Here is a 12,714-nt window from a genome sequence, read left to right on the forward strand (position 1 = left end):
TTAAGACATCTAAAGTCATGTCAGCCACCATTGTTTTTTGGCAAATTCCCTTCCCTGAACATCTTCTTTGTCTTCTAGCGTTATGGAGTCCTATTTTGCTTTTCTGCAACTATAGTCAACTTTCAGCTTTAGTGTCTTTAGTTTATTGAGCTGCGAAGCCTTCTTTTACACAGCATGCAATTAATCAATGTTATCAGCGTAGTTGATGAGCAGGTGTCCACATCCCAAATAAACAGGACAATTTCCTTAATTAGTTCAAGACATAGCAGTATTCATAGAACAGAGTGAAATGTCCTTTTCTTTCTGCAAAGTGTCCCTTCTCATTTTGACCTGCAGGTTTAACTATTTCCTGATTGTTTGAAACTGAAAAGGGGAAGAAAAGGTATTTAACGGCTTTCATTATGTAACTGGGTATGTGTTTTGTGTGTAACAGAAGGAGTGAGAGAGAGAGAGAGAGCAATTGTTTTTCCAGCTGAACGGTCACATGAAGACATTCACTGACCCCTTATTTAAATCAATTCATGAATTGCGTCTGCCTATGTACTTCGTGCACTGACGCATTGTATTAAGCTAAGTAAGCTAAAATGCAAATGAATGTTTTTTTCAATATATGTGGTCAAGTGGTGTAACATACACCACAATCTTGAAAAGCAAATGTTGGTTGAAAGCTCAAATAGATGCGTAATCATTAAAGTGATTGACTACATGACATTACGCTGTCTCTCTCTCATGTGTGCTGTGCACATAACACCCTCATAAAAATCAGCTCCCCTACTAATTAAACAGGTAATCCCTCCCCTCATATCCCCCCCTCACATCGCACAGATGCTGCTGAAAGACACGCTTAGAGAGGGGGAGAGCTGCTTTGATTCAAACGCACATGAGCTGGGCTTATCTGCAGGTTCATGCGGCAGCAGACATGATCAGAACACACGCGAGGTTCCTGCCATGCGTTCAGGGTTCAAGTCCGGATCTTGAACTCTTTTTTATCATTTCACACACTCTGTGTAGAACAGTGTCACTTCATTACAAGTTTAGTTTATAAAATGTCCTCGAGCACTGCTGAAATATATATCCACATCGCATTACTTTCACTAGCAGCCTTCCAGCCGTGTGAAGGTTCTTTCACTGCTGAGTTTTATTTAGGGTACTAATAATAATTTCGAACAAGGTTATTCTGACCTCCAACAAGTGTGCATGGGAGAAAGAGCTTCCGTGTGTGCTCAGCTTTGTAGTGCTATGCATCAAAGTGAATGTCGACCTCATAAAAAAAACTTTGATCAAAGCGGTCAAAAGTGACAGGTGGTCGAAGGCCTATAATAAAGGCAATAACTCCTGCCGCATTAGATAGACTGAGCCTGGTCTCATGTCTCATCAAACCTCACATGCCTTTAGTGTCTTTTTTCACTCTGCAGACCGTGCCGTATGTTCCTGAGTGTTCTGCCTCAAGAGCTCCTGGATGTAATAGTATTCAGTTCATATTTAGTCTGTTGCAAGCTGAATTTAGATTGACATGATAAAAGAAGTGGCGGCAAGAACAAGAGCAAAGTGTTTGGCCTAGTTAGGACACAGAGTGAGCTGTCCATGGTTCTGAATCCATTTCGGCCTGTCTTGTACTGGCTCTCAGTTCACCTCAGTCTATTCTTCATTGGCATACCTTCATACCGTGCTCAGGGTGACAAAATAAATTTCACTCTGTGTAAAGAAAGATCGGTCTGATAAGAACAGATGGGTGGATTTGTTGCTTTGTATTCAGCAGGGTTGCGTGTTTCCCTTAAAAATTTCCCAAGAAATTGGAATTTGGACTGAATTTGTTTTGTCTTTCAGTCGTCACTCCAAAGGTGCCTTGTTGGCGTTACAATAAGTAGGATAACATTGACTAAATACTCATCTCTCTTTCAGAGAATATTTTTATTACTTTACCGACGGAGCTATGAATCACATTTTTTGGGGGACATTTTTGAATGCACATTGTGACAGATTTACTTATCGTCAAGCTATTCCGCTCAATACTCTAAAGCTCACAATGCTGATGTTCAATGTATCACAGTAAAGCTGACAAGGCTGCACTCGTCTCATTATCATAACCGGTTGTAATGCATTTTATCTTCACAATAACAATAATGCGACTTGGACCAAATTAAAGGGGCGCTTCACTGGTTTTACACATGAAGGTCAGTTTATTTGTCATGAGGAGTCCCACACAGCTTGCGGGATAAGCTGTAAAATGTCCTCTGTGGGTTCTGGATGAGTATCAACACGTATGAGGAAATAACCCAGATGATGTCACTGGGGTTTTCATGGCTGGAGCTTGGAAGTCAAATATAATTTACCCATCAGAGAATAATCTCGTTTTTGGGGGGAATTTGATGGTACTAAGAAGAACACATTTTTCAAACACAATGTCGATGGTAATGGTTCAGTAAAAATAACAATGCAGGAAAATGATCTTCGTGAGGTCATTTAAATCGTCTTCATGCATGTGGGCACAAACCACTAAAGATGAATGATTGGTAACCTAAATACGCTGAAGCCCTTCACTTGAGATTTGCCTCTCTCTCTCTCCCCCCCCCCCTCTCTCTCTCTCTCTCTCTCTCTCTCTCTCTCTCTCTCTCTCTGGAGTTTGTTGGATGCAGCAGTATCTCAGTATCTCTCGGCTCGCTTGGAAGACGGAAGCAGTCCTCTCTCTCTCTCTCTCTCTCTCTCTCTCCCTCTGTGTCCCCCCTCAGTCTTGGACTGGCTGTGGTCTCTGAGCGTCCAGGTGAATCTAAAGCTTGCTAATGGACACAGCCGTGGACAGCAGCTCTGGTTTTTCCTCTCGACGGTGAAACTAACGTTAACCGGGCCAACAAGCCGTCACAGTGACGCTTGCGCGTGTTTCTTCTTCCTCTTCTCCTTCTCCTCCTTCTTGTTCCTCTTCCTCCCCCCTTTCTTTTCTATCTGCGCGTCTTCTGGAACAGAAGTCCTGCCCGGGAAGTTACGGACGAAACGCGGATAAAACCACCACGAGTCGCCATCTCCAGTTGGCACGAGGCGCTCCGACTCGAAGGTAAATGACGGGATACGCGAACCTCCTCCGGTGTGCGTTGTTGTGTGTTCTCAGTATCAAGTCCGAGTGAAGGTTTCGTTCAACGTGCGTGGGAAAGGTGACTCACGCCGATTTCGGAAGCTGTAATTAAAGTCGGCATTTTAACGTTTCCGCTGCGCCTTTTGCGGGGTTAAAAGACACGCGGGCTGCTGGTTGGAAAAACCTCGCAGTTGAACCGTGGCAGAATGTGGGCTTTGTGTGTCCGTGGTGTAGCATAACAAGAGTGGGCCATCTGCCCGTGTGATGCTGTGTGTCTAAACCCGATGCAGCTCCCCTTCCTCGGTGTCTCAGCCGTGGTATTTGTGACAGGTGAATGCGTGCGCAATGGAGGTTCGGAGTCGGTGGTGTTTTTTTGGCCGAATGGCACTGTCACATCGGGTCAATGCCATGTTTAACACACTGTTGTACGGTTGGTTCTTTGCCCCCTCTGTGTAAATGACAAGCATCATTTGTGAGGAGAAAGTAGTCCAATGTGAGTTTAGGAGCTTTTGTTAAGATAAGGATAATCAAATCCTGCATTCCCATAGGCTCTCACGGAGTTAATATGATGCCTGGAGTTTCAGTGTATTCTCACAAGTACTATTTGTTGATAATACATAAAAGACATCCTGTATACCCAAGATTTGAGGAATCAGAGCTTGCTCTTCACCACAGTGTCAGGTGGCCCAAAGGAACCCCGAGACTCGCTTTGGCTCATCTTTTCGCTGTTGAACATCAAGAGGCATCATTCTGTTTGTTAAAGACACTCCAGCACAGACCCTCTTGAGAGGAATGATTCAAGTAGGTTTTTCTTTACTCTTTTTTTCCCCACAGAGAATTGGGACAAGCAGCATTGCCTCGTGCTTTATGGAGGTGGAAAAAAAAAACTATTCGTTTTCTGCAAATAGTGAATAATTTCTCTGTCTTGCAAGTGGCAAAGAAAATTGATAAATTGCTGCCATTTGGCCCCTGCAGCAGCCTTACATTACACACATAGTGCATTTCTGGACAGAATGATTTAGCTCAGACTACCAGTTCCATCCTTACAAGGTCAGGTAATCCACAAACTGGAATGAATCACCAAACCAGCTCTGTCCACTCAGTAGTCACTCACGTCAGCTCACTAGTATGAAGGATTCATCTCTCTCTGTTGGGCACTTTAAATGATACAGCACCTATAGCTGATCCAGATCCAGCTGTTCCCGGCCCGGGATACTAATTAAGAATAATCAATAGTATTTACTAGTTTAATGAAATTAAATCCAGAGTGGCTCCAGAGTCGATGACATGAGACAAGTTGTAATCAATTGATGTACAACAGCATGTGTGGATCCTTTAGTAGGTTGCAGTGTATTTCATTCCATCAAATTAACAATGGATTAAGGTCCAGCTACCCTTTTAGCAAAGCTTTTTGAGTGACCTGAAAAGCGGCCTAACTGCTGCTTCAGTGGCCTCGATTTGCGTCAGCAAAAATATAATGAAAAAAAACTAGCAGACTATGCTAACTCACAGCCATTTATATCCATCTTCCCTCTCTGGCTCTCCGGCTCTCTCTCATCCACTTTCACACACTAGCTCTCTCTCCATCCTGCTAGTATGCACACACTCAAACTGTGTCTCATCGTATCTCGTCACTCACAGTGGCACTCTGCCCTCTCTGCATGTCACACACACACACACACACACAGAAAAAGAAGCGCACCAACCCACCGCCATGTTGGATATTATTTGATCAAATCGGTGTTCTTTGCACCTCTCATCTGCGTTATCTTGTTCCACAATTTGATTATGTTTATTTTATTACTTCATTTGTTGACAACCTGCACTACGCCTTGAGCTGTTGTTATCTACTTACTTCTTCTCGTCTGCTTAGTGAAATGGAAACATCCACATTGCAGTGACGTGGTTCACCAAAGTAAGGTAATAAAAAACCTTATTAGTAATCTGAACTCTAGTTGACTCTGTGTTGGTTCAGATTTGTTGTAGTTGGGTCGCATGTAGCCTTTGTAAGAGCAAGGTATCAGTTCCCCGTCATGAGGGTGGGCTCGGGAAAGGAGCAGAAAATAACGTATTTAAAAAAGCTCCAACCTAAAAATCATTATCATTGTCAGTTCAAGTGGACACTATTACACACTAACTTATTGCATTTTCACAGCTTTCCATTAAAATGAACTCTGCGACGGGGAATTGGAAATCCCTTTTAATTCAGATTTGAGTATATAAGTAACACTGTCGGGAGTCTATGAATGATGTGAAAATCGAAAAGAAAACAAAAATGGAATGGACCTGCCTTGATGTGTGTCACGAATGGCCGCGTTTAGAGTGACACAAGAAAGAAAAGATAAAGGATCAGAATATAATTGCCAATACCCGGCAATATTCCAAGGACGTGTCATCTCTGTTTTCTTTGTGCAGTGGCTTTGTTTTATGGGGATGGTATATTGCAGAGGGACATTTATAATGTATAGAGCAGTCCTGTATTAAATATCTGCAGAGTCGAAGGTGTGTATTCCACTTCTCGGGCAGGGGGGCTAGATTACATCATATTGCATCAATGAAGGGACGAAGGCAATACAATCATTTCCCCTCTTGTGTTTCTGAAAGGGTTTTAATTTGTGGAAGTGTCCGGGCTAACTCATAATTAATAATTTATTTGATGCTTTAATGTTACCGCAGTAATAATGTTGGCATCTTGGAAATGTTAAAGACAAAAAAGTAAATGTTACAAGTTTTGAAGTTCAAGGATGAAAACATGAAGCCTCAGAAAGGGACAGTAGTATCTGAAATCCATGTTCAAGCGGCCTCACCAGGGAGAAAAGATGTCGCCATTCCCCGCAATTGTAAACGGTCTGCAGAAGAAAGTCTTTTAAATGTCTGTGTGCTTTTTTTTTTTACTTCTTCCATGTGAAGCGTTTTAGAAATAGATCAATGCTCCGAATCTATTTACAAAACTGGTCTAGTTTTTTTTTACTGAAGAATGCTACTGCTGATAGGGAAATGACAGTGCAAAGTTTTTTTTATCAACACAATCACATGGAAACCGCTGCACTCCACCCATATAATTAACCATAAACCTGAGAGATTAATAATGTTTTGCGTTTGCTTTTGAAAGTGAACCCATTTTTACAAACCTGAAGTCTGGACCGTAATAACAAGACCTGGATCCATCTCTGGGTAAAGTCTCTGTCTGAGGACCTGAGAGGACTGATTGTGGTCAGTGAGCAAGAGAGAAACGTACAAACCAGGGCTTTATAAGCTGTTAGAAATGAGAGCAAAGTATTGACATAACCTGTATCTATTTACCTCCAATAGAAGTTTTATGGGATAGCTAGCAATGCTAAAACTGAATAATTCACACAGAGAAAGGAACACCCCCCCCCCCTTTTTTTTTTTGCTCTCTGGAGTTAGAAAAAAAATATGATCACATTTTAGATACACGTGCAAGTGTTTACATATATTTGAATAAATGTTTCAGATGTGTATGTATAGGTTTTTCACACTTGAGGATGTGCAAGCGTTCACGTATTGATCCGAGTCATTTCAGTTGTGACCGAGAAAGCGTTTCGATAGTCAGTGTTTCAGTATTGTGTATGAAATACAGAATTAATCTAACCTCTGCCCTCAATCAAACGTAACGTAGTGAACAAGTATCAGTCTTTGATCTCAGATTAAAAGTTATGACCACTCAAGCCTAGTTTGAGAACTAAACTTTGAGTTGTGTTTATTCTTCATGCATTTGGATAGCAAACAATTTTAAAAGGCTCAGATTGTGTTCAAAAGACCTCACCACAAGTCAGATGCCAGTGCAGGACAAAACATGTGAGTCAAGTCGGTGGTTACCGAATCTGCTTAAATGAGAAATGAGCTGGCAAATTCTATCTGTCCTTCAAACCAAAGACCCGTTAGTTGTGGTGCAAACCTCCCACCCACAACTTTCCCCCTGGGAAATCTAAGCAGTGTAGTCTGGCTTTTGTTTTCATGAAGCAAGACCTGTTTCACATCAATTAGATTCTATTCCACCAATCAAAAACCCTAGACCATCCACTCTAATTAAGTACTTACTGTACGTCTCACCAGAGGTAGCAGGCTTCTGAATAGGTGCCAAACCCTCTTTTCCCCTGCCATGAAGCTGTTGCCATGCTGGCCGCGCTGCTCTTGGATACAAGTGGTTGGCACATGTTCAGACCGTCAAAAGTGGAGCTTTACCGCACAGGCGGCTGCAATTCTGCACACGGCATTATGTGCTGCTACGGTCGGTGTGACGCTTGTTATTGCTGCACAAATAATCTGTTTCGTGCACCTCTAAATCAAGGTTTTAGGGAGGAAATACAACCCACTTTTCAAACAAAAGGATTCCGCAAAGCTGTTGATTACTGTTGCTATTTTTCAACATTCACTGGCATTGTTTTTCCATTGATTACACCGGCGGCGTTTTGTGAATACAAAATATGATCAAGTTTAAGCAAGTAAATCACATAAAGCTATGGAGAGGTAGTGTTTTGGTTCCAAAAGCACAGCTCAGTAAACATTTCATGAAAATGTCAGTCGATGAGGACTCCAGTCTGACAGGGTAAAAGATGATGTGAACTACGTTTGCATACTGATTTGTTTACCTGCTGCCTCTTTGAAATATATGTCTTGCATTGAATTAGTGACCACAAAAGAGATACTTTAAACTGTGGCTCTCCTTAGTTTTTAATACTGCAAGGCTCAAGCAGTATAAAACTGCACTTTTCCAAAGATCTGCTAATGATCATGAAAAGCTGCATGCAAAACACCCACCTTAGGTCAACACAAATGTATAGCTGCAACAATTCAAATTCAGCAGATTAAAAAAAAAGGATTAAGATATGCGTGTCACATGATTGCACTATTTTCGTAAACAAACGGCATCCATCAGATAGCTTCATAATGATAAAAAGAAAGCCCAGAGGAACATATTTTAATACGTCAGTGCATAGATTAAATTCCTATGTACAAAGGCAATCATTTTGCCTTTGTCAGTACAGTGACTGTAGGGAGATCTTTTATTTTTGAGCTTTTTAGGTGATTTTGTAGTAACTTGAACTTTAGAGCGTGTGAGAGCCGACGGCCATGACCGAATGACCAATGAAGTGCAAAATACCGTTATGATGGATGTGGTGGGGAATCAAAAAATATTTTAATTTTTATTCTATAACTGTAATAAGGTTTTATTTTGTTCATGCACGCTACCCCTCTTATCCAAATTTATTCATGAATCTTTTTCTGTATGTTCCCATTTTTCCTTATCCCGTATCCTGCCCCCTCCTCCCACAGCAAACACTTACCCATCGCTGCATCCCCCCCCCCCCCCCCCCCCTCCCTCCCCTGAGCCACCTCATAACAAGGCTGGTCCACACTCAGGCCTTCATTAGGATGCAGACCCCTCTCTGTCTCGCTCTTTCTCAGCGGCCTTAATCCTTTCCCCCTCACTGCTCTGACGGATAGCCTCAGCAACGGGCCGTGGTTGTTTGCGGCCCTTCAAAAATCTGACAGTCTTAACGTTTTTTTTATTGGATTGAGCGAATCCAGGTCGGTTTTCGGTTTCCGATCAGAGTGGGAGTGGGAGATTTTTCATCGATCCCTGTTTACTTCAACTGCCAGAAGCTCTGCATGTGTGTTTTTGTCTATGTACCACTGCCATCTCATAATGTTTCGTAAGAAACAAAGTATCCAGAGAGTCCAGTGCCAACAAACTCCAGTGCTTCTAGTCTATATCCTCTCCTGCTCGCAACTTCATATTTGGTATGCAGATATAGATATTGATCCTCACATCTTACTTTTTACAAGAATAGCAAATAAATAAATAAGTGTCAAACTATCTCTTTCTATCTCACAAGTCAAATCATTCAAGTCTGACTTGTATAAGGACAACTTTTTGTGTCGGCATAAATATTATCTGTGCGTTCCACTAGCCGTACAAGATACAATTTTGTATGTCAGAATACATGCAGTAGTATGTTGAATGTATTAGGATGTCCTACTGCATCCAGTCTAACTTGGTGGGTCCGATAGAGCAGGTACATTTTTACGGTTCCGGTACCTTTCTCATACTCCTTATAAAATAAGGCACTCCGTTGGTAATTTCAATATTTCTGTCTGTACATTAAGAGAATCCAATGGAACATCAGTACCTGTAGTCCAGGTGCAAAATCTAGTTAAGTCACCAATGAAGATTTTTCATAAATTGAAAGAGAGGCAAGTATTTGTATTAAAAAGCACAGCATAACTGATCTGTTCTGTTAATACAATCTGTAAAATTCTTCATAGTGCAGGTGAGAAAGTGTAAGATTATATTTTCACACACAGGTGAACACAGTTAGCATTTATTCCCATATTTAAAACGCACTCGCATACAACATGAATTAAGAATTAATAGGGCTCAAACCTGAACATCCCCCAGTAATTAGTCAAATGCTTTTTAACACATCATTTGCTCTCTTAATTGCTATGTGTGGAAATTTGTCACCAGATTTAATGACTTTGTGTGTAAATATATGCATACTTATTTATTACTGCTACAGCTGCAAACACATACTCAGCCCAAATTAGACTGCATGACTAAGAACCAAAGTCCAGACCAAATGTTTTAGTGGACAAGCTCAAACTTAATCAAGCCACTGGTCCAATACAATGAGAATTTTCTCTTGATGAAGTCTGAGTTTGTAGGGAAGCTGGTTCTGGCCATCCAAGGTGGCTCCCGCTGCCCGAGCAATGCACAGATATTTTATGAGATATTTCGCGTAACATTTTCAGCATTGTAAAACAGAGGTGTGTTCATATGAAAATGTCACAAATGATGACTTAACAGTGCGTCGGCCCGTGGTAGGCCGGGATCCAGCGTGCAGGAGAAGTTACACGCTGGGGCACAAGTTAATGACAGTGGAAAGACTGAAGGTACCAAGTTGCAAACAAACACCGCCTAAGCTTGGTTTGCCGCTCTAATTGCTTCACATGATGCTGATTTAGATTTATTCACGCCGTTTGCTGTTTCCAGACCTGACTAATGAATAGATAAATGCCTCTGGTAGTTTTGTTCAGACCTGAATTAATTGGGTTTTGGGTCTTGATTAGTTTGTGCAGCACCTGAGAGTGTTTAATTGTCTTTACTCTGATTGGAATCAAAGTGCATGTGGAGATGATTAGTTAAACAGTGATGTGTTTATCTATTTGTGTGTGAGACAATGCGCACACACATGATGCTATGCTCTATGCATGTGCACACTGCATATATGATGCTGGTTCCGTGTGGTTTCTATGATTGCCGCAATCGGTTTTAAAGGGTAGATTTTATTAGCCTGTTATTACTTTTATTCCTTATTAATATTCTGTTCTTTACTCGATTGTTATTCTAATTTTCCATCCACGTTTTTTAATTCCTCCCAGGATTTGTGAAATTACTTTGATATGTCCTGTGTTCGAACTTCGAAATAAAAATAACCCTGGCATGGCTTTCGTTTTGGAGTAATTACTGGAGTCCTCGGCGGCGCGGACCTGTAGGTGACTCATAAAGGAAATCACAGTGAGACGAATAACTGGAAAGGAAGAAAGTGAGGATGTGGAAATAAATAAACAGACAGGGGAAATGCCAGGTTCAGATGCCAGCTCAAGAGAATCAAATGAGCAGTGCAGTGTATTTATACATCTGTGTATACGGCTTTGATCTGTAACTACAGAGATTGTTTCCTCGACAACTGAGGAATGCTCTCTGGTGTTCTGTGTCACTGTCAGTCCATGCTTTGCTGACTTTTCTTCTCTTTAAAGGGGCTTTACCTGACAAAGCACCATTTCCTTAGATTGAAATCTAATCTTTCATGTTAAATAGTTTCATCCACAAGATGTTTCACAGTTAGTTAAAAAAAAGGTTCATTAGTGTGATTTGTGTAGCAGCGGTGACCTATTGTATACTCTACTTAAATACATTGAGTCCGTGTACAGGTTATATGTTGTTTTCATGGGTTTCTGTATACTTACTGTCCATATGGTTTTCATCGAGCGCAACTCTCAAAACTGGTTTTACAATACACAGCACAGTACATTACACTGAAGTACAACCCCAGCGAGCTGCTAGTGTCCCTGCAGACTCATAATCTTGTTATATTGACAAATCGTGTAAATGATTACCTGAAATACTAAAATCAATACTGAAATCTTGTTACTTAGTGGCCAACATGAGCAAATTATGTATTCACCCCCCCCCCAACCCGCCTTCAACATACCATTTATTTCTATTTTTAAAAGACACACTTTGAACATACATAGATTTTTGGTATAAGGATATTCCATCTCTTGTTTTAATGAAAATAAATGTAGAAAATTCTGCGGCCTTGCATGTAGTTTCTGAGTAACCTTAACATCAACTGTTAGTTTGTAACCATAGGCCTGCATCACTGAGTGTTTATACAGCTCAGAAGATTAAAAAGGTTATAAATGCCAGTCAAACCATGAGTGAATCCTGATTGAATGGCCTGAAGCGACCTTGGCTTATCTGAAGAAAGTGCTGCTAATTATATCCTTTTTATGCAGCGTCACACTTGCTTAGCATGGGAGAGCTAATCATGCTAAACTTCCTCCCTCCCTCTCATCAGCCTGAGTCATTGACGCCTTGTCAGTGCATTTGAGAAGTTGTGAAGGGAGGAATAAGCCCTCTTGGCATTAAAGCACTTATCATATTGCAGCAGCTTTTTACAGCACCAATGACGTGAGCAATAAGGATACATATTACAAAACATGTCAGATTTCTGTCTGGAAGCCATAAATCATTTATTTAATACAGACTATCTTTGTCTTCGGAAATTACTAGTGTTTCCACTTGCTTTTTTTGTTGTGAATAAAACACAATAGTTTGACTTTGGATTGTTGGGTTGAGGGTTTTAAGTAACCTGTGCACACTGTAACAACATATTAAATACTGTAGACACAGTGGAAAATAAAACATATTAATTAGTACTCTCTATGAAGCCCAACCAGTAGAAACTGACGTTAATGAGATAATGCTATTCATACGTGGCATAGCAGTAAGCAGGCGATGACAAGGGGACAGACATAAAGACAAAAACATTGATTCTAAAAATGTATACCTGAGGCGAGAGTAAAAAGTATCTCGGTAACGAGGACTTGACCGAGACTCTTACAAGTTGAACTGACAAAGGTTGAAAAAGTCATGCCCTTTACCCGGTTTGTTCTTCTTCTTTCCCTGACATTTCAGGAAATAACAATTTCTCCTCCGTTTGGATTCAGGACATCTTTAGTTGCATTTATATTGCAATAGCTGATGCTGTTGTGCTGGAACGTATTGTTTGAAAATGTCACAGTACCTTGATTCTAAATATTGTATTTTTTCCCTCGTTGTTGTAAATGGTTTGGACAAATAATTGGAAATTGGAAGATGTATCTGTCTAATGCAACTTATTTCAACAAAAACAACATATAGTCACACAGAAATCAATACTTCTCTAATAAGCTAAGCTAAAAAGCTGCACCTAATTTATACATTGCCTTACATTGCCTTTGCTTTTGAGAAACCGATGACATTAAATGTGTTGTCATGCAAACCTTGCACGCTAAGTGGCATTTTATACGTGGGAGGAGAAAGTATAATGACTGATCATATTAGTGACCTTTTA

The 12,714-nt window shown here is 40.7% G+C and overlaps 1 protein-coding gene across 6 annotated transcripts in view; it reads left to right on the forward strand.

Moving 5' to 3' along the window:
- Nucleotides 1-2,631: 2,631 nt before the first annotated feature.
- The window catches only part of dlgap4b (discs, large (Drosophila) homolog-associated protein 4b), an 84,167-nt gene continuing 74,084 nt past the window's right edge, over nucleotides 2,632-12,714 (forward strand). For all 6 annotated transcript variants that reach the window (XM_037490333.2, XM_037490336.2, XM_037490335.2 and 3 more), the window contains exon 1: nucleotides 2,632-3,049. The gene's annotated coding sequence lies outside the window, so the exon portion shown is untranslated. The remainder of the gene's footprint in view (nucleotides 3,050-12,714) is intronic.

This window comes from Pungitius pungitius, chromosome 8 (genome assembly GCF_949316345.1).
Source record: "Pungitius pungitius chromosome 8, fPunPun2.1, whole genome shotgun sequence".
Classification (NCBI taxonomy): Eukaryota; Metazoa; Chordata; class Actinopteri; order Perciformes; family Gasterosteidae; genus Pungitius; species Pungitius pungitius.